A 25377-nucleotide genomic window follows, 5' to 3' on the forward strand; every position below is an offset into this window, starting at 1 on the left:
TTTGGATCTTGGGGCAAGTGTGAGTATCTTGCCGGGTAGCTTATATGACCAATATGATTTTGGTCCACTTCAAGTGTCTAACACCACCGTGGTGTTAGCCAATTTGACTCCTAAACTACCCCGTGGGATAGTCACGGATGTAATAGTCAAGGTCGAGGACTTTTACTATCCGGTGGACTTTCTTGTGTTAGATTATGTATCTTTGGACCGAACCAAGCAACCAACGGTGATCCTAGGTCGACCATTTTTGGCAACATCGAATGCCCAAATTAATTGCAAATCGGGCACGGTCGACATGACTTTTGGTAACCGTCGGTTGCGGTTAAATGTCTTCTCAGGATTAACGGATCCTCTAGTTGGCGATGAATGTTACATGGCGGACATCGTTGACGAGTGTATACCTCTATATGACACAAGTGTCGAAGAGGAAAACACAATAGAGGAGTGTTTCATGTTTGACAGGTTGCAAGGAGAAACAAATCGTAGCATGGATGAAGGGATGAAAGAGTTGGAGATTATGGCGGCAAAAGAAGGAAGGCCCACTTGGACACATCAAGTGGAAAGTCTTCCGGAAAGCATAGACACGAAGTTGAAGCCGTCATTGGAGGAACCTCCGACATTAGATTTGAAGGTGCTACCCAAGCATCTTAAATATGCTTATGTGGGTGAAGGTAGCACGCTCCCGATCATTATTGCATCCAACTTAACCGGGGAGCAAGAAGAGAAGTTGATGAAGATATTGGTCACCCATAGAGCCGCTATCGGGTGGACCATTGCAGATTTGAAGGGAATTAGTCCCTCGGTGGTGATGCACAAGATCATCATGGAAGATGGAATGAATCCTTCTCGCGACACACAAAGAAGACTAAATCCAAATATGCGAGAAGTGGTGAAGAAGGAAGTATTGAAGTGGCTAGATGCGGGTATTATATACCATATCTCGGATAGCCAATGGGTGAGCCCGACACAAACAGTTCCAAAAAAGGCGGGTATTCAAGTCGTCACAAATGACGCAGGTGAAGAGGTCGCCACTCTGCCGGTAACCGGGTGGCGTATTTGTATTGATTATAGGAAGTTGAATGCCGCAACTTCCAAAGACCATTTCCCTTTGCCATTTATTGACCAAATAGTTGAGAAATTGGCCGGACAAAAATTTTATTGTTTTCTGGATGGTTATTCCGGATACAATCAAATTGCTATACATCCGGAAGACCAAGCAAAGACCACTTTTACTTGCCCATATGGTACTTTCGCATTTAGGCGAATGCCATTTGGACTTTGTAATGCCCCCGCCACCTTTCAAAGGTGTATGATGAGTATCTTTTCAGATATGGTGGGGGAGTCTTTGGAAATCTTCATGGATGATTTCTCAATATTTGGGTCATCATTTGATACATGCCTTGACCAACTCGAAAAAGTTTTGAAAAGATGTGTTGAGAAAAATCTTGTTTTGAGTTGGGAAAGAGCCATTTCATGGTTCAAGAAGGGATTGTGTTGGGGCATGTAGTGTCGAGTCGTGGGATAGAGGTTGACTGTGCAAAAGTGCAAGTTATTTCTACTTTACCTTATCCCATGAATGTTAAGGGTATTAGATCGTTTTTGGGTCACGCGGGGTTTTATAGAAGATTTATAAAAGGGTTTAGTGATATAACCAAACCCCTATGTAAATTATTGCTAAAAGATCAACCGTTTGAATTTAACCAAGATTGTCAAAATGCCTTTAATGTGACACTTCGGGTTTTCCCCGGACAATCTTTCGATGTAACATGTGTGTACATAGATTCTATTAAAATGAAAATTTGAACTATTGTGCTACATGCTATGTGTATTCATGTATATGTGTATATAGATATAAATGTGTATGTATTATATATATATATATACATAGATATAAGAGAGTGTGTGTGTGTGTGAGATGAACCGGAACCCGAAACCACAACCAACCCGAGACCACAAACTCGACTCGAGCCCACGGTTGCTAGTGAACAGTAACAATGGGCCGTTTGGGCCTTGTGACCGAGAAACCCAACCCGGAATCACCCTAACCCACTCGCAACCTTATATAAACCAACCCTCCCCTCCCTTAAACCATTTTACAACACTCCTCTCACACTCTCCTCTCTCACACTAGAACCCTAAAAACCCAAAGCATCAACCACCATTTTCTTCCTTGTTCCTTCGGATTCAACCCGACAACAAAGCTTGCGGATTCAAGATCGGAGTCCCACTCGAAAGATCATCTTCATACCCTTCCTTAACCGGTTAGTGTGTATGCGTGTTAATTTGTTAGAGGTTTCATGCTTTCTTGTAATGTTCTTGTTTAGCCGAGAATGAAACCCTTGCCTTGATGAAATGTTGTCTTAGTTGTTACTTTGATCAAATATTGTCACTCCTTAGTTATAGATAGAAACTTTTAGCCAAGACTTTGAATATTATGGGTTGAGTGTTCATGTTTCATATGTGCTAGAAATAGAATCCAAGCATGATACTTAGATTTGGTTGCTTTAACACTTTTCTGATGCTTTCGGTTTATGGTGATGTATGAATCCTAGAATGCATGTTATGGGTGGGTTGTGAGGGTCAAAACCTGATGAACCGGATGAATATTATGATGAACAGTTTGAATGTCACAAAAATATTTTGAATATGCTTGTTTTGATCCATTTTGCTTTGTAATTAGACAACAAAACATGTTTTTGCTTTCTGATTGGTCAGTACAAAATTACATGAAAATGCAAGGTCATTGGATCGTACAAAGGACAGGTTCTAGAAGGCTTCAGGTGCACGTAGCTGAGGTTGCGAGTCGGGACCTTCGGTTGCGACTCGTAACCAACGCATGATGAACCGAGACCGCAGTTGCGACTCGCAAGCAGCACGTGATGAGCCGTAACCAAGGTTGCGAGTCGGAAACCCTGGTTGCGACTCGTAACCAATGCATGGTGAGCCGTAACCGAGGTTGCGAGTCAGAATCCCTTGGTTGCGACTCGCAATCGCCTTTGTCGCGACTGGGCTATTATTGGGCCAAATGACTTGTTGTGCTATCTGTTAACTGGACTGCTATGTAACTGTTTGTTGTGTAGATATTAGGGTTGGCCCAATAATCCCACTGTTTGTATGTTGGACTTTCTGTTGACTGGGCTGCATGTATACCTGCTACTGTGGTTGTTTGCATTTATGCTAAGTGTGTTTATACGTGTTTACTTGTACCCAACTTGACCCATACTTGGTAACCATGCTAGGACGTGGTGACCAACATACTCAACCAAGTAACGTATCTACCGAGCAACCCAAGGTGAGTTCACAACTTAAAAGCATGCGTCCCGGTGGTTTGGGACACGAGACTAAAACAACCCTATCCCCTTGTAAAGGGGATACCATTTACATTCCTTCCCTAGTTATTGGGAACAAACTTACTTTTCCTTCCCTTGTCATTGGGAAACCTTTTAGTTAATTACTGTTTATACGGAATGCAACCAACGGCACTAAACGCAACTCTATCACTCAAGTCCCTACTACATAATACCGATTAGTCGCCGGGGCCAGGCGAACGGGTTATTAGTTGATAGCGCTATTTAGGTTTTACCAACCTCACACCGTGCCATGGTATGGGATCGGTCGTGAACTAATGTACTCAGGCATCCGTCAATGATGATAGAACATTGACATCGGGGCATCCTGCGGAAACGCAAACGGTTACCTAGTGTTCGGTATTGGAAAAACAGTTTAGTCGCTAACTTTTGGGGTAGCTCCCCATGGCATGTATAAACGGATAAATTAACTGGTGAAACAAGTTTTTGGTAATTAAAACTGGACAACTAGTGAACTCACTCAGCATTATTGTTGACCCCTTACTGCATGCTTTGCAGGTGGCCAGTGACTGGAGCAGCTGCTTGGGATGTGTAGTGGTCGTCTGCCCGTGTGTTGGGCATTTATCATGACTTACCCTATGAACGTTGTTTAAAACTGTTTATTTATGCTTCCGCTACTTATTACTGTTTGAACTTGAAACCTTAAACTCTGAACTTGATATTTGCTAATCTTATGGTTAGTAAGTATTACTTTTGTTATCAACTTAATTATTCAGTATAATTGGTGGCTGGATCCTGGTCAGTCACGCCCTCAAAGCGGGTGTCATCCGCGGGTGGATTTTGGGGGTGTGACAGATTGGTATCAGAGCCATTGGTTATATTGAACTTGGTTTTAAAAAGGGGAAAAATCTTTTTGAGAAAAACCAGACTATAACCCGTGACTCGTGACGACACTACACTCCAAGTACAAGGCTCGACTTATCTGACCTCATAGCTCGGACCCATATTTACTTGCTTGTTGTCTTATGCTTTCTGCGTTACTATACGTACTAGTTTGCCTGATTAGATAGATACGCCTCCTCTCTTCTATCTTATTCTCGCTATGTTACGACACCACACTCATACTATGTTTTCTGGTTATGAAGACAATGAGTGGACGCGGACGAGGAAACGTCAACATGACTCAGGCTCAGTTCACTAACCTGCTCAACACTGTGGCTGCAGCTTTCGCAGCTCACCCTATAGGTAAGCTCGTTGTTTTAGAATGTTTAGATCCTACCGCCACATCGTCTTTTCGCCTCTAAACCTATTTCGCTCCACACAACAGGTCAGCCTGCGCCTGTGCAACCACGTGTCTGTACCTTCAAGACCTTCATGGATTGCAAGCCTCTTCCGTTCAGTGGCACTGAGGGTGCCATAGGTCTTCTACACTGGATCGAGAAGGTCGAAGCTGTCTTCGCTGTCTGCGAGTGTCCCCCTGCTAATTGGGTGAAGTTTGCTACTGGTACTCTCGAGGGAAGCGCACTTTCATGGTGGAAGGCGCAAATTCAAATGCTTGGTTTGGAGACTGCTAACGCTACTGCATGGGAAGATTTCAAGGATATGATCAAGGAAGAGTACTGTCACAGGGATGACATCCACAAACTCGAGGACGAGTACTATGAACTCAAGATGGTTGGGTCAGAGATCGAGACCTACACCAAGCTGTCCAACGACTATGCTGCTCTCTGCCCAAACATGTCCCGACCCATGTACCGAAGGATCGAACTGTACATCAAAGGCTTAGTCCCAGAGATCAGGAGCCACGTAACCTCGGCCAACCTCACTGCCATACAGCCTGTGGTTCATCTTGCCCACAAACTCACTAACCAGGCTGTGGAGGAGGGCAGGTTGCCCAAAAGGATCAGTGCCGCGGAAGGAACTTCTAGTGACGGTAAACGAAAGTGGGATGGAAATCAGGGCAAAGATGCTAACTCTACTCAGGCCCCAGCCCAGCAAATGAAAACTGATAACAACAAAGGCACCCAGCAACAGGGTGGCTACCGGGGAAGCTACCCTAAGTGCAACAAGTGTAACAGGCACCACAATGGGGCATGTAACAAGGGTCAGTGTCAGAGATGCCACAAGGTGGGGCACGAAGCCAAGGACTGTAGAAGTCAGTTCCCAGCAAGGCAGAATCCGCAACAACCCCAACAGCAACAGCAGCAGGGAAACAACCGAGCATATTTTAAATGCGGGGCAACAGGGCACATGCGAAAGGATTGCCCTGAACTGAATCAGAATCGCAACAACAATCAGGGAGCTGGGAACAATGAGCAAAACAACAATGCTGGGAATGGTGCAAGGGGCAGAGCTTTCGTGATTGGAGCTGGTGAAGCAAGGAACGATCCCAACGTCGTGGCGGGTAAGTTCCTACTTGACGATCGTTATGTTTCTGTGTTATTTGATTCCGGTGCCGATGCCAGTTATGTATCCCTTCGCATTAGTAAGAAACTTAAGCACCTGCCTGCATTATTAAGTTCTAAGCACATCGTCGAGATAGCTAATGGTAGGAACATCGAGGCCACGCACATGATCCACGACTGCACACTAGAATTGTCTGGCCACACGTTTAGTATCGATCTTTTCCCTGTCAAACTTGGAAGCTTCGACGTCGTCATTGGTATGGATTGGTTATCCAAACATCGCGCTGAGATCCTCTGTCAAGAGAAAGCAGTCCGTATACCTCGTCGTTCTGGTCAACCCCTCATCGTTCAAGGCAACAAAGGTGGAGAAGTCACAGGCATTATCTCGCTTTTAAAAGCCCAGAAGTGTTTGCAAAAAGGGCACACCGCTATCCTAGCACTTGTCACCGACACCCACGATAAGGAAAAGAGGATTGAAGATTTTCCTGTAGTACGAGACTATCCCGAGGTATTTCCTGAGGAACTACCTGGACTCCCTCCCCACCGTCAGGTCGAATTCCAAATTGAGCTAGCTCCCGGAGCAGCACCCATAGCTCGTGCACCGTACCGTTTAGCCCCTGCAGAACTGAAGGAACTCTCCACGCAACTACAGGAACTTTTGGATAAAGGATTTATCCGTCCTAGTTCATCACCCTGGGGAGCACCAGTACTCTTTGTCAAGAAGAAGGATGGCACATTCCGAATGTGCATTGACTATCGTGAGTTGAACAAGGTTACCATCAAGAATCGTTACCCTCTCCCGCGCATCGACGATTTGTTTGATCAACTGCAAGGATCGAGTTACTATTCTAAGATTGACCTGCGATCAGGCTATCATCAGCTGAGAGTTCGTAATGAAGACATCTCCAAGACTGCGTTCAGGACTCGTTATGGTCACTATGAATTCCTCGTTATGCCTTTTGGAATGACTAACGCACCTGCAGTGTTCATGGATCTTATGAACCGCGTATGTAAGCCTTACCTCGACAAATTCGTGATTGTGTTTATCGACGACATCCTGATTTATTCGAAAAGCCAAGAAGAGCATGAACGACACCTACGCCTCATCCTCGAACTCTTACGCAAGGAGCAATTATACGCCAAGTTCTCGAAGTGCGACTTCTGGCTTCGAGAGGTCCATTTCCTTGGGCATGTAGTCAACGAGAACGGAATTCATGTTGACCCAGCTAAGATCGAATCGATAAAGAACTGGCCTACACCCAAGACTCCAACTGAAGTTCGCCAATTCTTGGGATTGGCAGGTTACTACCGCAGATTCATTCAAGGATTCTCGAAGATTGCACAACCCCTCACTATACTCACTCAGAAAGGCATCGCCTACAAGTGGAATGAAGCACAGGAATCTGCTTTTCAGAGGCTTAAGGATAACCTCTGTAGCGCCCCTATTCTCTCGTTGCCTGAAGGCACTGACGACTTCGTAGTCTACTGCGATGCGTCTATTCATGGGCTCGGTTGCGTGTTAATGCAACGCGAGAAAGTTATTGCCTACGCCTCACGACAACTCAAGACACATGAAAGAAACTACACTACGCACGATTTGGAACTGGGAGCAGTGATCTTTGCTCTGAAGATACGGAGACATTACCTGTACGGTACCAAGTGCACTATCTACACCGATCACAGGAGCCTCGAGCATATCTTTAGGCAAAAGGAATTGAACATGCGACAACGTCGATGGGTCGAACTCTTGAATGACTACGAATGCGCCATCAAGTACCATCCGGGCAAGGCCAATGTCGTGGCAGACGCCCTCAGCCGAAAGGACACCATACCAAAGCGCGTGCGAGCATTGCAACTTACCATCCAGTCTAACCTCCCTACCCAGATCCGAAATGCTCAAGTTGAAGCATTGAAACCGGAAAACATCAGGGCTGAGTCTCTGCGAGGGTCGAGGCAGCGGCTAGAACAGAAAGAAGATGGTGCTTACTATGTAACAGGGCGCATCTGGGTTCCACTCTTTGGAGGTTTACGTGAACTCGTGATGGACGAAGCCCACAAGTCCCGCTACTCAGTACATCCTGGTTCGGACAAGATGTACCACGACTTGAAGACTACATATTGGTGGCCTGGTATGAAGGCCCACATAGCAACATACGTCCGCAAATGTTTGACTTGCGCAAGAGTCAAGACAGAATACCAGAAGCCAGCGGGTCTACTCCAACAACCAGAAATCCCGAAATGGAAATGGGAGCAAATTTCCATGGATTTTGTTACAGGGTTACCTAGGTCTCAACGCGAAAATGATACTATTTGGGTAATAGTGGATCGATTGACTAAGTCCGCGCACTTTCTGGCTATTAAGGAAACAGACAAGTTTTCTACCTTGGCGGAGATTTACTTAAAGGAAGTAGTTTCGAGGCACGGAGTGCCAACCTCAATTATTTCCGACCGAGACGCTCGATTTACTTCGGAATTGTGGCAAGCTATGCACAAATCCTTTGGCTCACGATTGGATATGAGCACCGCTTATCACCCGCAAACGGATGGGCAGTCCGAACGCACCATCCAAACCCTAGAAGACATGCTTAGAGCATGTGTGATCGATTTCGGCAAGAACTGGGAAAAGCATCTACCGCTAGTAGAGTTCTCCTACAACAACAGCTACCATACTAGTATTCAGGCAGCACCTTTTGAGGCATTGTACGGTCGTAAATGCCGGTCACCTCTCTGCTGGGCGGAAATCGGTGATAGTCAAATCACGGGCCCAGAGATGGTGGTAGATACAACAGAAAAGATTGCCCAGATCAGGCAACGCATGGCGGCAGCTCGTGACCGTCAGAAGAGTTACGCTGATAAGCGTAGGAAACCTTTAGAATTCCAGGTCGGTGACCGGGTTCTACTCAAAGTCTCACCCTGGAAGGGTGTGGTCCGCTTTGGAAAACGGGGCAAGCTTAATCCGCGATATATCGGACCATTCGAAATCACCGAGAAGATCGGTAAGGTTGCTTATAGATTGAACCTACCTGAAGAACTGAGTGCGGTACACAACGTTTTTCACGTATCCAACCTGAAGAAGTGTCTATCAGATGAAACGCTCGTAATTCCTTTTAAGGAACTGACTATTGACGAACAGCTACACTTTACTGAGGAACCGATTGAAATCACTGATCGAGAGATCAAAATCCTCAAACGTAGCCAGATACCTCTTGTACGAGTCCGTTGGAACTCGCGACGTGGCCCAGAGTATACCTGGGAGCGGGAAGACCAGATGAAGCACAAGTATCCCCAGCTGTTCCCTAACGAAAATCCCAGCACTGAAGCTACGAACGAATTTCGGGACGAAATTCCAAACTAACGGGGGGATGATGTGACACCCCGTTGAAACATTCTCATTTACACTAGCTTGACAGTGACTGCCTTAACTTTCGGGACGAAAGTTCTTAAAACTTGGGGATAATGTGACACTTCGGGTTTTCCCCGGACAATCTTTCGATGTAACATGTGTGTACATAGATTCTATTAAAATGAAAATTTGAACTATTGTGCTACATGCTATGTGTATTCATGTATATGTGTATATAGATATAAATGTGTATGTATTATATATATATATATACATAGATATAAGAGAGTGTGTGTGTGTGTGAGATGAACCGGAACCCGAAACCACAACCAACCCGAGACCACAAACTCGACTCGAGCCCACGGTTGCTAGTGAACAGTAACAATGGGCCATTTGGGCCTTGTGACCGAGAAACCCAACCCGGAATCACCCTAACCCACTCGCAACCTTATATAAACCAACCCTCCCCTCCCTTAAACCATTTTACAACACTCCTCTCACACTCTCCTCTCTCACACTAGAACCCTAAAAACCCAAAGCATCAACCACCATTTTCTTCCTTGTTCCTTCGGATTCAACCCGACAACAAAGCTTGCGGATTCAAGATCGGAGTCCCACTCGAAAGATCATCTTCATACCCTTCCTTAACCGGTTAGTGTGTATGCGTGTTAATTTGTTAGAGGTTTCATGCTTTCTTGTAATGTTCTTGTTTAGCCGAGAATGAAACCCTTGCCTTGATGAAATGTTGTCTTAGTTGTTACTTTGATCAAATATTGTCACTCCTTAGTTATAGATAGAAACTTTTAGCCAAGACTTTGAATATTATGGGTTGAGTGTTCATGTTTCATATGTGCTAGAAATAGAATCCAAGCATGATACTTAGATTTGGTTGCTTTAACACTTTTCTGATGCTTTCGGTTTATGGTGATGTATGAATCCTAGAATGCATGTTATGGGTGGGTTGTGAGGGTCAAAACCTGATGAACCGGATGAATATTATGATGAACAGTTTGAATGTCACAAAAATATTTTGAATATGCTTGTTTTGATCCATTTTGCTTTGTAATTAGACAACAAAACATGTTTTTGCTTTCTGATTGGTCAGTACAAAATTACATGAAAATGCAAGGTCATTGGATCGTACAAAGGACAGGTTCTAGAAGGCTTCAGGTGCACGTAGCTGAGGTTGCGAGTCGGGACCTTCGGTTGCGACTCGTAACCAACGCATGATGAACCGAGACCGCAGTTGCGACTCGCAAGCAGCACGTGATGAGCCGTAACCAAGGTTGCGAGTCGGAAACCCTGGTTGCGACTCGTAACCAATGCATGGTGAGCCGTAACCGAGGTTGCGAGTCAGAATCCCTTGGTTGCGACTCGCAATCGCCTTTGTCGCGACTGGGCTATTATTGGGCCAAATGACTTGTTGTGCTATCTGTTAACTGGACTGCTATGTAACTGTTTGTTGTGTAGATATTAGGGTTGGCCCAATAATCCCACTGTTTGTATGTTGGACTTTCTGTTGACTGGGCTGCATGTATACCTGCTACTGTGGTTGTTTGCATTTATGCTAAGTGTGTTTATACGTGTTTACTTGTACCCAACTTGACCCATACTTGGTAACCATGCTAGGACGTGGTGACCAACATACTTAACCAAGTAACGTATCTACCGAGCAACCCAAGGTGAGTTCACAACTTAAAAGCATGCGTCCCGGTGGTTTGGGACACGAGACTAAAACAACCCTATCCCCTTGTAAAAGGGATACCATTTACATTCCTTCCCTAGTTATTGGGAACAAACTTACTTTTCCTTCCCTTGTCATTGGGAAACCTTTTAGTTAATTACTGTTTATACGGAATGCAACCAACGGCACTAAACGCAACTCTATCACTCAAGTCCCTACTACATAATACCGATTAGTCGCCGGGGCCAGGCGAACGGGTTATTAGTTGATAGCGCTATTTAGGTTTTACCAACCTCACACCGTGCCATGGTATGGGATCGGTCGTGAACTAATGTACTCAGGCATCCGTCAATGATGATAGAACATTGACATCGGGGCATCCTGCGGAAACGCAAACGGTTACCTAGTGTTCGGTATTGGAAAAACAGTTTAGTCGCTAACTTTTGGGGTAGCTCCCCATGGCATGTATAAACGGATAAATTAACTGGTGAAACAAGTTTTTGGTAATTAAAACTGGACAACTAGTGAACTCACTCAGCATTATTGTTGACCCCTTACTGCATGCTTTGCAGGTGGCCAGTGACTGGAGCAGCTGCTTGGGATGTGTAGTGGTCGTCTGCCCGTGTGTTGGGCATTTATCATGACTTACCCTATGAACGTTGTTTAAAACTGTTTATTTATGCTTCCGCTACTTATTACTGTTTGAACTTGAAACCTTAAACTCTGAACTTGATATTTGCTAATCTTATGGTTAGTAAGTATTACTTTTGTTATCAACTTAATTATTCAGTATAATTGGTGGCTGGATCCTGGTCAGTCACGCCCTCAAAGCGGGTGTCATCCGCGGGTGGATTTTGGGGGTGTGACATTTAATGTGTTGAAACAAAAGTTGGTTGAGGCCCCAATCTTGCAATCACCGAATTGGTCGTTACCATTCGAAATTATGTGTGATGCAAGTGATTATGCGGTGGGGGCCGTGTTGGGTCAAAGGGTAGACAAGAAACCGGTTGCCATTTACTACGCAAGTAAGACTCTCTCGGATGCACAATTGAATTACACAACTACCGAGAAAGAGCTACTTGCGGTGGTATATGCGTTGGATAAGTTTCGTGCTTACATATGGGGTACTAAGGTCATTGTTTATACTGACCATTCTGCAGTTAGGTATCTCATGGACAAGAAGGATGCGAAGCCGAGGCTAATCCGATGGGTTCTCTTGCTACAAGAGTTTGACCTAGAGATTCGAGATAAGAAAGGGAGCGAGAATGTGGTCGCGGACCATTTGTCTCGGTTGAGTGTGGAGGATTCTTCTCGTGAAGAAATTAATGAGACTTTTCCAGATGAGCAAATTTTAAAAGTTGGAATATTACCATGGTATGCTAATATTGTCAACTATTTGGTTACAGGTGACTTGCCGGCTCATTGGGATAGAAGGAAGAGGTTGCACTTCCTGTCTCAAATCAAGTATTACACGTTGGAAGAACCAGACTTATTCAAGTTTTGTCCGGATCAAGTCGTTCGAAGATGCATACCCGACGAGGAGATTCCTAGCGTCTTGATGCACTTGCATTCATTTGCTTGTGGGGGCCATTTTAGTGGTCACAAAACCGGGCACAAAGTGCTCAATAGTGGCCTTTATTGGCCGACTATTTTTAAGGATGCTTTTAATTTCGCTAAAAATTGTGTTGAGTGTCAAAAGTTAGGGAGTATATCAAAAAGGGATGAAATGCCCATGCAACCGATCCTCATTGTAGATATTTTTGATGTATGGGGAATCGACTTCATGGGCCCATTCCCTAATTTGCATGGCAATTTATACATTTTGGTGGCGGTCGATTATGTATCCAAATGGGTCGAAGCGATTGCCACCAAAACGAATGACCACACCGTTGTTTGCAATTTTGTTCAAACGAATATAATTTCTAGATTTGGGGTTCCCCGGGTGATCATTAGTGATGGGGGATCTCACTTCAAGAACTTTAATTTTGGCAAACTCTTGAAACGGTATGGTGTTGACCATCGAATTGCTACTCCCTACCACCCACAAACAAGCGGTCAAGTTGAGGTTTCCAATAGGCAAATAAAAGAAATTTTGCAAAAGACCGTTCGACCCGACCGAAAGGATTGGTCAACAAAGTTGAATGATGCCTTATGGGCTTATAGAACGGCTCATAAAACACCTATTGGAACCACTCCTTATCGCTTAGTTTATGGGCGAAATTGCCATTTACCGGTTGAGCTTGTGCATCGTGCTTGGTGGGCTATAAAAGAGGTTAACATGAAATATGACAATGCAGGAAAGGAGCGAAAGTTAAAGCTTTGTGAGTTGGAGGAGCTTAGGGAAGAAGCGTACGAGTGTGCCTCAAAGTACAAGGATGACCTGAAGAGGGCACATGACGCGAAGTTGAAGCCAAAGGAGTTTGAAGTGGGTCAAAAGGTTTGGCTCTACAATTCAAGGCTTAAATACTTCCCGGGAAAGCTCAAGAGTAAGTGGATGGGCCCGTATGTGATTACACGGGTCGGAAGGCTTGGAGATGTTACAATCAAGGACCCGAAGGACGGGTCGAAGCAAACGGTTAACGGGCACCGCCTTAAACCATTCCTTGATGGTAACGAAGAGAAAAAGGACGCAAATGTGGAGTTGGTATGTTTCTTGGTAAGCGTGCCAACATATGAGGTGAAGTAAAAGGACCCGTAACACTTTTTGTAAAGTTATGTATACTTGTTTAATTGTTTGCGTGTTTTCCGGATTATCGTTTCAATTCCTACTAATCCTTCTTGATTGTGTGAAGTCTAGACACTACGAACGGGTCATGAAGATACAAGGTATGTTTTTAGACTTGTTTATGTGTATTGAGGAAAATACACGAATTTTTGGGGGGTGGTAGGGCCATTAACGATTTCCATTTTGAAAAAAATTTTAACTTATAAAAATTCACAAAAAGATTTTTAATATTTTTTAGGATTTTTATAAGTGTATAGCCCCTTAATAAAAGTTAATTAAAATTCTATTTTCTCTAAAAAAAATTAATTGAAAAATTAAAAAATGAAATATATAAGAGCCGTCGCCGACGGCATGTCCCTCCGTCGCCTACGGATCCTCCAATTCTCCGTCGCCCAAGTTTTTCCGTAGACAGGAACTTAGGCCGTCGCCACCCAAGTCACAAAACACCCACCGTCGCCTACGGTCGGCTTGTCCGTCGCCGACGGTCCACCAAATGTCAGCCGACGCTGATACGTTTTGTGTGGCTCACATGCGTATCCAAAGTCCTATGTGGTACTTGAACTTGACTCGGAACGATTTTTGACCATTTATCTGACCCAAAATCAACCCAATATCAACCTTAAAGCAGATTCATACGTTTTTCTTCTTCTCTCTCTTGCATTCTAACTCCATCTTCCCCAAATCTTCTCTAAAACCCTAATTCTTCTCTTCTCCATACCTTTCTAAATCCTTAACCAAATCGCTTGATTCTTGAGGCTATCTTGAGTGATTTTCAGAGAAGAACAAAACCCCCATAACCAATTCCATCAATTCTTGCTTGATTGCAAGATTTCTGGACGTGTGTGTTAGGGTTCTTGAAGAGTGTTCATCCAAGTTCTTGTTTTTACACTTTTCTTTGGTTAGTCTTGTCAATCTTCACTAAAGGTATGAACTTTCACTCCATTTATGCATGATTTTCATATATTGTTGTGATTTCTTCCGAAATTTTAGACTTATTGTTTAAGAGTAGGTTGTTTATCATAATGTAGGATGTTTAAGCATAAATTCAAGGGTGTTTGCTTGATTTGGGTGGGATTTGAGCATGCTTAGTTTTAGTGATATGATTACACTAAGATTTTGGCATGATTGAACATAGTAGTGATGTTGAACATTGTTGAACCGAGATTTTTTATTGAAAAATCTTAGGAATAAACGTGTTAGTCAATATAGATGATAAAATGAGCGACTTTAGAAGTTTAAAAAGCGATTTTTCATCCAAAATTGGATTAACGTTCAACATTACATATCATGTTCAAAGTTTGAGATTGTTGAAGGTTGGAATGTACTAATTGTTGTTATTTTTTGTCTTGTGATTGTAGTCATGTTGCGTGGAAGCAAGAAGGCAAAGACCTCCGGTCAAGGTTCATCTTCGGGAGCCGGTTCGGGCTCTGGGGTTTATCAAAGATGATGGGAACAACTTAGTAATGTAGAAGAAGGCGATGGTCAACTTGAAAGACAAGATTGGGCTTGGGAAGAGGCGAAGAATAGTGGGTCGGCTTCGAAATGGAAGGAAGAGAAAACAAAGTCTCTTTCTAGATACAATAATAAGAAGTTGGAAGCCAAGATGTGGAAGATGAAAATGGTTACGGGCATTTCAAAACCCGTACCCGACAGGGCGGTTTATGAACGTACGGTGGATGTCGAAGAGTTTAGGAAGATTGGGATAGTGTAAAGGTTCGAGAAACTCGGTTGGGAGCGAGTGATTGATTGGTGTGATGACATCACCAATCGGGTATACTTGGCGGCAGTTTGTGAGTGGCTATCCACTCTTTGTTTTGAACATTCCGATAGACCAGCCCATAGGTGGAAGTTGATTGGGAACATTGGGAAAATCAAATGGTGATGTCCTTCGAGCATATGAATGCTATAGCGAGGTTTGACTCGCTTGGGGTCGACGCATACGATTATTATGGGTATGATCAGTTTTTGGATAACAAGAGGAATGATGCTGACCCAGTGACTCTCTTGGAGGATACATTACCCGGTTCTGGGGGTTCAGGTAACGCAAGGGCAGATATGTCTCTGATGGGAAAGATATTGCAAGGTATCTCGTTGGAGAACATTATGGTACGGTTTGGAGACCGTGGAACGGTGAAGGCACCCGACTGTCGGGTGGTGCATGCATTGTTATATGGGACGCCCAAGCTCTCGTGGCGTCAAATTGTTATGATTAACACATGGGATACACGGGAATCGTTTAAACGCAAAATGATTCCTTACCCAAGATTGATCAGCGCCATCATTCTCCAACAAAACGCATTACCTCAAGACTCACTATGGGTATCCAAACCCATTGATCAATTCAACTTTGCCTCTATGAGGCGACATTGGAACATAACCGTGAAATCTTTTGGGCATTTGCACACGGTTGAAGATGAGCAAGGGGATAGCTATCGGTTCAACGACAAGGAGGTTGATGAAGAAGGTGAGGAAGAAGGGGGCGATGAGGAGATGCCCGATGTTGAGGAGGACATTGATCCTTCCGGTCCACGGGGACCGAGGCGTAGGTACCGGAAAAAGCATAGGGAAATCTCTGCCAATGTGGCAGATTTTGTGAATCAAAGACAAATACCGTCGTATCGGTTGTGGAACCGTGCGGATCAAGCAATCTACGACAATGTGTCGGCGGGTATTGGTGAAGCAAGAGAGTACCATGCTAGTCGGAAAGAATGGGAAGAGGCGCAAGGGGCGTACTCACAACAACAATGGGGTTTTCAATCATCTTTCCGTGAGAGGGTGGAAAAACAGTTGGAGGAACAGCAACTGCAACATGCGTTACAACAATCTCAAATGGAACGCATGATACAGCTGCAAGAAGAGGAAAGGGCCCGCAGACAAGCGTGGGAGGAAGAGGATGCTAGGCGCCGGAATGCACAGGCAGAGTTGGACCAACGCCGATGGGGGGCGTTGGCTTTCTCCAACCAGATGGCAATTAATAATTTCAAGGTACTCCATGACCAAGAACGCCATCAACGAGATTATCAAGCCGGGCTTCCATATGCTGAACATTCGGCGTGGACTGATTACCCCAACCTTCCTCATCCGCGAGGGCCAGCCGATCCAATCCCTCACTGGCCCGAAGCAGTCGGCTCGAGTTTCGTTCCCATGCCATACCAACCGCCACCCCAACAAGAGTCAAGCCCGCTGGATAACTATAGGGATATGTTTGAGGCCCTTACTGGTTATCCGTACCAGCCGAATCCGCCCGTGAACCCTAATGAGAGATATCAGCGGTAGAGGCAGGGTACGTTTTTTGTTGTTGTTGTTGTATATTATTAGTTTATTGTCGTTTTTCTCATTTTGATTATTTAAATTATTGCCTAGTTAAATGAACTTTGTGGGTGTGTTCCCTATATAACCCTCACGAGACCGACTCGTCCTCCCGAGCTATTGGGAGGTTTAAAGGGCTTGCGTGCATATGCTAAATGCCGTCGTGATTCCTACGAAAGTGAGTTAGGTTTGTTGTTGTTGTAAAATATTTTCCACATAAAGTCAAATGTAAAATAATGTATGGCGTGGTAATAATTTCATAAAAGTGGTAGAACTAGGTAACTAACAAATTTTGATGGTTGTGAGAAGCATGCTTCTACACAAGGGTTAAGATTTGTAGGTACATTTTGTTCGTGAGACGACCGCTTTGTTGAAAAGATGAAGAGCACACGAGGAACTAGCGAAAAACCAGGTGCATACGTTTCTTTTATCTTTGATTTTTAGTTAGCAAATAAGTGGATTGTAAATTGTATTTTATTTTCCGGGGTGTAATTTTGGGGAGGTTAGCCGTGTCACATCCCTTGTGCGTTTTAAAACTCTAGTTCTTACACATTGAGGACAATATGTACCTCAAGTGTGGGGATGGGGGAGTAGTAAAAATTTTCGATTTTGACCCGTTCATTTAAATACTACACATTGAGGACAATGTTTACCTCAAGTGTGGGGATGGGGGAAAATTTCAAAATTTTTTTTTTTCAAAAATGTCTTGTTTTCAAAGCAATCTCAAAAGCACAAGTAACCAAGTCAACGAGGGATGTCACAAACCATTTGGTCTTTTGTCATGGTCAAGTTCAAATTAATAAGCATATCGGGTATTTAGCGGGTGGTTATTTGAGAATAATTCGCCTAAGGAACTAGCAATGTATGCATATCACATATCATACCCTTATACGTGAGGTTTGAGCCCTTTATACATTATAGATTCACATTCACATGTTTCTTTGTTTGAGTGGGCCATTAGTCGCGTATTGTAGAACTTGCAACTTTTGATACATTTGAGACTATAGACCGAATACAAGCACGACAATGATTAAGGCATTAGGTAAACCTTTTCCGTTTAAACCATTTATCTATCCTTACCCAAACAAGTCTCCTAGTCGCCCAATTTGAGCCTAAACCTTTCATTTGACAACCCACTTAGCCCATAATCATAAGCCTTTTCTTTTTAAACCAGTGTGATGAAAATTCGATTATAGGAACTTAAGTTTGTATAGTTGTGATTCATTTGTATTGAAAAAAAAAATTCAGAAAATGTTGCGTAAAAGAATGAAAAAGCATTGAGAAAAACACAAAAAGATGTGCTAGTAGTTTGTTGAATAAAAGGCGAAAGTTGTTGCCTCATAGTTGATGTTTATATTTAGTCTTGTTTAGTTTAGTGGTTTGTAATAAAAATCGAACTTTTCATCACCTTAGTCACTTTAAAAATATCATATTCCTACCCTTCGCCTAGCCCCGTTACAACCCCTCAAAGACCTTTTCACTTGTGTTTAGTATTTGTGTTCGATAGTGGAGAATGATTGAGTTGCAAGCCTATGCGGGTACGTGTTCTAATCGGTTTTGAGCGATTAATTGTTGAAATGCTAATACATTATACATGTTAGCAAATTTTTAAGCCGAGTGGAGAGCACATTGTGAGGGATATGCATGAGTTGTTAGTTTTACGGGCGGGTTAATCTTGGGTAACCATTTGTGTATCTAAAGCACGTTACCATTAAATACATTGAATATTGTAAAGAGTTTGAACTTTAGCATGACATTAGACCTTAACCTTTGTCTCGGGAATGGGATGTATATTCGTTGTTTGACCCACGTGAAAGTGAAAAAAAGATTTGCTTGAGGGCAAGCAAAAGACAAGTGTGGGGATGTGATACGTGGTTGAAAACCGGTGATTGTAATTGTTTAATTTGATGTTTTTACACAAGTTTTAGTTTCGAATCGCCTACTCTTGATTAGATTTGTGTTTTGCAGGTCTACTGGAGTTTAAGGAGCTTTTCGGGAGCTTTACGGGTCACCGGAGTGAAAACGGGACCACCGGGATGCGAAACGGGTCAACCGGACTCAAGAAACACGAAAAACAGAAAGAGAGGTTCCTGGGCACCGTCGCCGACGCACATATGGGCGGTCGCCGACGGGTTTTGTAAATCTCCGTAGGCTGATATTCACCGTAGACAGGAAGATAGGCCGTCGGCCATTTTTCAACTACCACACACCGTCGGCGACGGGCCCTCTGGCCGTCGGCGACGGTTCGCCGGAATGAAGATCGCGAATTAGGGACTTTTGTGCTATTGGAACGAATCAAAAGGGGTTGTTGGCCATCAATTCGGGGGTTACAATCTAATTTGAGTTTTGAACTTCAACTTGGAGCCATTATCACCCACCATCTCATCTCTAATCCATCTACCATCCATCCTATAACCCGAATTCTCATCCGAATCAAAACCCTAGTTTCATCATCATTACAATCATTCTTCAACCTTCCATCCATTCAATTTCTCCACCACAAACCCTAACCATTCCTTCACGTTAAAGCTTCATGATGATCCAATTCAAGTCTACAACATCCGGTGATCAAGTTTCTTCGATCATGCGCGGCTAATTCCTCGGAGGTTTCACCCCGGTGTAGGTTAATTGTAAGTCTAGGGTTAAAACATTGTTCTTGGATTGATTTTGTGACAAATTGCTTCTTGATTTGAAACTTATGATAATTGTCTTGCATTTGTATTGAATTCGTAAACCGTCGAGTGAAGATTAAACTTGACTTTATGAAATGTTTATGTGCAATTATGCCTTGTCTAGGTTAGAGTTTACATGTTCTTGGTAACGAAGTGCATTGTGGTCCGTTCTTTATAACGTTGATAGCTCTTGGCACCTAAGCCGTGTAACAATAAACTCGTTAATCGTTTTTGCAATTGAATCAATCTTAAAACGTGTAGGAACCCTAGGAATGCAATTACCGAACCGGGTGTGAACCTTGTTTTCTTATTTTTGTTCAAACAATCATTTCCACTTCTTGCGTTTAGTAATCGTGAGTAATTAATTTAGTTAATCATTTTAGTTATTCTAATTCACAACTTCCAATCAAATAAAAACATACAAAAACAATATAGCAAGCTTCATAAAAGTGACAACTGTTCATAATTCAATCAAATCCGCACACAAACCACATACTCTTCATGGTTCGACCCCTTGCTACCACTAGCTATTTGTTAAGGGTAATTAGGGTATATAAATATTATCTTTGACCGGAGCGCGACACTCCGATCACTGGGCCTATATAAACAAGACTCAAGACAGAACAAATCAGAAGACAGAGGACACAAGTGTGAGAACACGAGAGAACTAGAGAGAGTTTACAGAGACTTGTTAAATGTGCTGGTTTGGATGCAAATATGTCTGAGTTGCAAGGCAAAATGATGCTTTAAAAGCTAACTTGTTTGACTTGCAAGACAAACATGTTTCTTTGAATGCTAAGTGGTGTGATTTGCAAAGCAAACATGAGGCTTTGCAAAACAAGTATGATGTGACATTCATCCACAACCAAAAGTCGACGGTAGATCTTTCTAAATGCACAGAAGCCAACATGTTTTATGAAAACCATGAAAAGGAAATTAAATCGGTGATTGAAAAATTAAAGAAAGATAAAACCGAGCTGACAAAAATGGTTTCAAGAAAACAAACTGACATAAATTTGTATATCAATCGCCTTGAGATAATGCAAAAGGAGATGACTTGTGTTAAAACTGAAAGTGAGGCGATCCAGCTCAAGTTAGACAGTTATTTTAGCTGTTGCTATGTGTTGGATCACATCATTGATGTTCAGAAAGAGAAAAAGGATGTCACATGCATTGGATATAAGAAATGTCCACCACCTGTGAGACACAATTATGATGCCATGCCTGATGAGGAGGATAGAACTTACTTTGAACCATCTGTTCCTTTGGACATTGAGGAATTTGCGACCGGACTTGGATACAAGAAGGAAGTATCATCAGATTCGGATGTGTCAGTAGATACATGTGTGTCTTCTGCTAAACCGAATCAGGATCCTACAGTTACTTTTGAGGATGCTGATTCTTCTGATGATGAACCCAATGATACTGACTCAGCAAAGTCTGATGCGGTAATCAAAGAAGAAAGAAGATGACATACCTCTTGAGAATCATATTCTATGTGATCCTCCCGCAAAACCCGCTAAGATTGTTCCAATCGAGTCCACGTTTACAAAAGAGTCTTAGAGTGTGAATTTGCTGTACACTCTTGTTGGTGATGACAAAATCTATTCTGACAATGATTTTCCGATTAAAAATGTAAATCAATCTTTAATCAGTAATGTTTTTGAAAATTCGACAAGTAAGTTTTTGGGAAAGTCGGGTTCACATGTTGTGGTAACACAGTGCCCTCCGATTCCAAAGGCCAAAGTTCGAAAACAATATGGCAATCAGAAATTACCGATAGCGAAAAAGCAGCAAAATCATACCAAACCAAAAGGTAAATTACCGACTCAAGGTCAAAGGAAACAGACTCAGAAAAGGGACAAAAGGTGAACTTTGTGAAATCAAAGGGAACGGACAAAATTGAAACATTTGAAAACAAATCTAACTTAGATTTTGTTAAGCAAGCAAAAGTGTTGAAAAGAAATGAACCAAATAGTTCAAAACCAAGTACCTCGGGATCACAAAGTTCATCATCGACAAGACACTTACATGTTGCTTCGGGGTTTGTTGAACGAAGATCATGTTTTGAGTGTGGTGAAATTAGGCATATCATTCGAAATTGTCCGTATCTTCATAAGTTAAAAGCCAAATGTAGGTCCCGTTTTTCCGGTGGATCGATAACGTAAACCTATCCTTGTTTATGACAAACACGGTAACGGGTGCGGAATCCCCGTGACAGTGTAAACCAAACACAGATACTAAGAACACGGTTTAACCAATGAAACACAATCTATTGATTAAACGGGATGAGAACCGAGAACAACTTATACACACACAGTTTTACAGAATAAGTCTCTCCGGGTATTCTCTCATCTGGTTTCAAAGTGAGACCAGAAAGCTGTTTATATAGTACCTTGGGCCTTAACTACGACGAAACACATAGTGTGTCACACCCTCAAAATCCACAAGCGGAGTATTACCGCGAGGCGTGTGACTGACCAGGATCATACCACCAATTATAATAAACATTAAATAAAGTAAAGTAAAACCAAACGTCTAAAGTTCTCAAAACCAAAGTCCAAAACCAAGTTGAATAGTCAGCGGAAGCATTTAAGTTCAAAACCAAAATTTAAGTTTTTAATTTACTAAAGTTTTTCATGAACACGCAGTGGTTCATGTCCCACAACGACTCCTGCTCCCCTGCAAGCTCCAGCTAAACCTCTAACGACCTGCAAGGCATGTAACAACGAGTCAACAACAAAGTTGAGCGAGTTCACAATTGGTGTTCATTATTAAGTTATTTCAAAACCAGGAGTTCATTTGTAAGTTGTAAGTTAATCCGTTTAGCCTGTTTCCCAAACATATCCATAGTTGATGGGGGCTTCCCCATGTAAACCACTAGACCCGTTTACCATATCGACCACTGACTAAAGTAAGTTGGTGCCCTGACGTCAATGTCTATCATCATTGACTAGTGCCCAGATCCATTAGTTCACGCCCGTCCTTTGCGGCACGGTGTGAGGCTTGTCAAACCTAAATAGCGCTATCTAACTAATGACCCGCTCGCCATTGGCCCGGCGATTAAGTCGATATAAAAGGAGGGACTTCATGATAGAGAGTTTTGGTCTAGTATCTGTGTTGTCACCCTTCAATAAAGAGGGTGTGTATGTAATCCCCAAACCAGGAGATTACGTAGGTACCGATTATATTTTTATCACGTGTTGTCACCCTTCAATGAAGAGGGTGTGTACGTGTCCCAAACCAGGAGATCACGCAGTTTCAGTTTCAATCCTTTACCCATTCCCAACCCTTGGGAATCCCATGCCTTGTGGAAAGTGTGAACTCACCTTTGGTTGCTCGGTTGGACTCTTAAAAGTAGCTAATGGCCGGGGTTGGTCAATCACGTCCTAGTATGATTACCATTTAACTTATTAGTGATTTCAAACAAAGCACGTAGTTCCTACACGCATCTATCACATAACATGCACTCACTTTAACAGTTCACACCCATATATACATGCCACCTATAACTACACACCAACAAGCGTACCATATTTCACATAACACTTTCATCGACATATAACAATTTGGATCGTTATCAGATAACATAACATATCTGACAATCAGATGCACACATTGCGACTTAATACGTTTCAGCTTCAATACTCAAAACTCGGCGTGTTCCTGTAAAATTTGCAAAGTCTACTTGTTTACAGATTTTTTTTCGTAAAAATTCGAGCAATGAACAGTGATCTGAATTGTTACAATTCTGACCCCTGCCCACCGTTTATTTTATTTAAAAATCACCGAGTCTCCGAACGAGGTGAATCAAGTTGGAGAATTTCAGTTCACTCGCATATTTCCTACAGTTTAAATTTCGTAACTTATATCCCAATACACCCTTAGATATGACAGAAATCGTTACCTGCAATTTCTGCAGAAAATGGACAGCCCAGTGCACTGTAACGAAAAATTCCATTTAAAATAGTAAACGACGTCGAAAATTTATGATTCCAGTGCCGTTTGAATTGTATTTCTAAACTCTACTTTGTGGACTCCAGAAAACTCAGTTTTCGGTATGTTATGACCCAGCTACAGCCAACGGAAGTCTGCTGTAAATACAAGACAACTTTCTGTTTTCAGCTATCAACGCCTAAATGCGAGTTCGAGTGGTTCCGTTAGCGTGTTTAGCGAACAACAACAATGTTTAAACCTCACTTACAGCAGGTTATCTTCCTAACTCAGATTATTTATCATTTAAAACAATTGAGAATTCAACAATCTACTGATAATCTGACCAAGTTATCTATGAGATTTCAAATCCTAATACCCAACCAAACCCCATAAGCAATCCGATCATTAAATACACATAAATCCAAGAACTTAAACTATAAATATCATCTTAACATCAATAACATGCAACGAAAACCAGAAACGCAGCCAAGGTAAACAGAAGATCAACAACTTCAATCATGTATGAACTCATAGAATTATAAATAAAACTCAAGATGTGATACCTAGCGATGACGAGAGTCCGATATAGCCTAGAACCGAAAAATTGAAGTCTTTGGTGCTCCTTATTCTTGTCAACAATAGCGAGAGAGGGAGAGCAAGAAAAGTAGTCGTAGGTTAGGGTTTGAGAATGTAGGAGAATTATAAAATAACCTCCTGCATATCACGTAACCATTTAAAAAGGATGTGGGCTGTTTGGGGTTTGCATCTGGGCCGCAAGCATCAAGGGAATTTGGGCTGCCATAATAATTAATGAGGGTGTTTGGGCTGCACTTGCAAGTGGCCGTGATCTTGGAACAAGATACATGGCAACATCAAAACTTGTAGTTGCCTTCAATCAATCGTTTGTTTGTTTTTTTTATAGTCAACATACATACATGCATATTATTATTATGATTATTTATTTATTTATTTATTTTGCATATAATCCAACTAATCATAAACTTAAAATTAGTCAATTCAACTAATGAAAGGGTAATAATGAAGTTATAGTTCGAGCCTCAAGAGTTTTCAAGTTACGCGAGTTATGCCATGGTTCAAACGGTTCGGATCGGTTGAACCCGATATGGATTTGGTTCGAAGTTAATCACTTTTATAATGTAAACTAATAATATAATTTAGTTAAGTATAAAATTAACCCGTCAAATAAAATAAGTATGTAGGTTCGATTTATAAATATGAACGGTTCTAACCTCGAAATTATGAGTTGTCACATCATCCCCAAGTTTTTTCGTCCCGAAATTTAACATGCAGTCACTGAAGAAGTTAGTATTGTCGCACATTTTCGCGGGGTGTCACATCATCCCCATGTTGGTTTGGAATTTCGTCCCGAAATTCAGTAGTAGCTTCAGAACTTAACACATATTTCTTAAACAACTGAGGATACTTGCGCATCATTTGGTCTTCTCGTTCCCAGGTAAACTCTGGGCCACGACGTGAGTTCCAACGAACTCAATCTATAGGCTAAATTCGAATGTCCTGACTGGCTAAATTCGAATGTCGTGACTGGCAACCTATCTCGGTCGAATCGAGTTCTAAAGATAGTTCTCGTGATACCTCCATATCTGTGATATTCATGGCCCATTGCTCCTAGAGTATCGTTCGTAGAGAGCAACTCCTCCAAGCCAGAGTTCGCGAAGAATGTTGTTAGGAAAAGGATCATAGGATTCGAGTAGTATATCGTGAATGGATGTGGAAACATGCAAAAAGGGTAGTCACAATCGATGCGTAAGCGTTTAAGAATCTGTAAGCAGGGGTTTACCTGTTGACTGTTGTCGAGAGTATAGCTGGTCGTACGTAAGTTGTATAAGGTTAGAATGAAGTACGTCGTTTGCCGAATAGAGGTGCCACGTTGGTATATTAAACATAACAAGAATTAACCAGAGTAGAATGGTTGTCGCACAAGTTTGTAGTGTTAAAGTTCGCTGAAACTTCCTT

General features: G+C 42.4%; 1 long non-coding RNA gene across 1 annotated transcript; it reads right to left on the bottom strand.

Moving 5' to 3' along the window:
- Positions 1-21990: 21990 nt before the first annotated feature.
- LOC118492246 lies at positions 21991-24125 on the bottom strand. The gene is made up of 3 exons (XR_004892793.1): positions 23946-24125; positions 22776-22835; positions 21991-22157 (listed from the first exon to the last, which is right to left on the bottom strand). It is a non-coding gene; the product is annotated as an uncharacterized LOC118492246 (long non-coding RNA).
- Between the last annotated feature and the right edge of the window lie 1252 nt (positions 24126-25377).

The sequence above is a fragment of the Helianthus annuus genome, chromosome 5 (assembly GCF_002127325.2).
Source record: "Helianthus annuus cultivar XRQ/B chromosome 5, HanXRQr2.0-SUNRISE, whole genome shotgun sequence".
Classification (NCBI taxonomy): domain Eukaryota; kingdom Viridiplantae; phylum Streptophyta; class Magnoliopsida; order Asterales; family Asteraceae; genus Helianthus; species Helianthus annuus.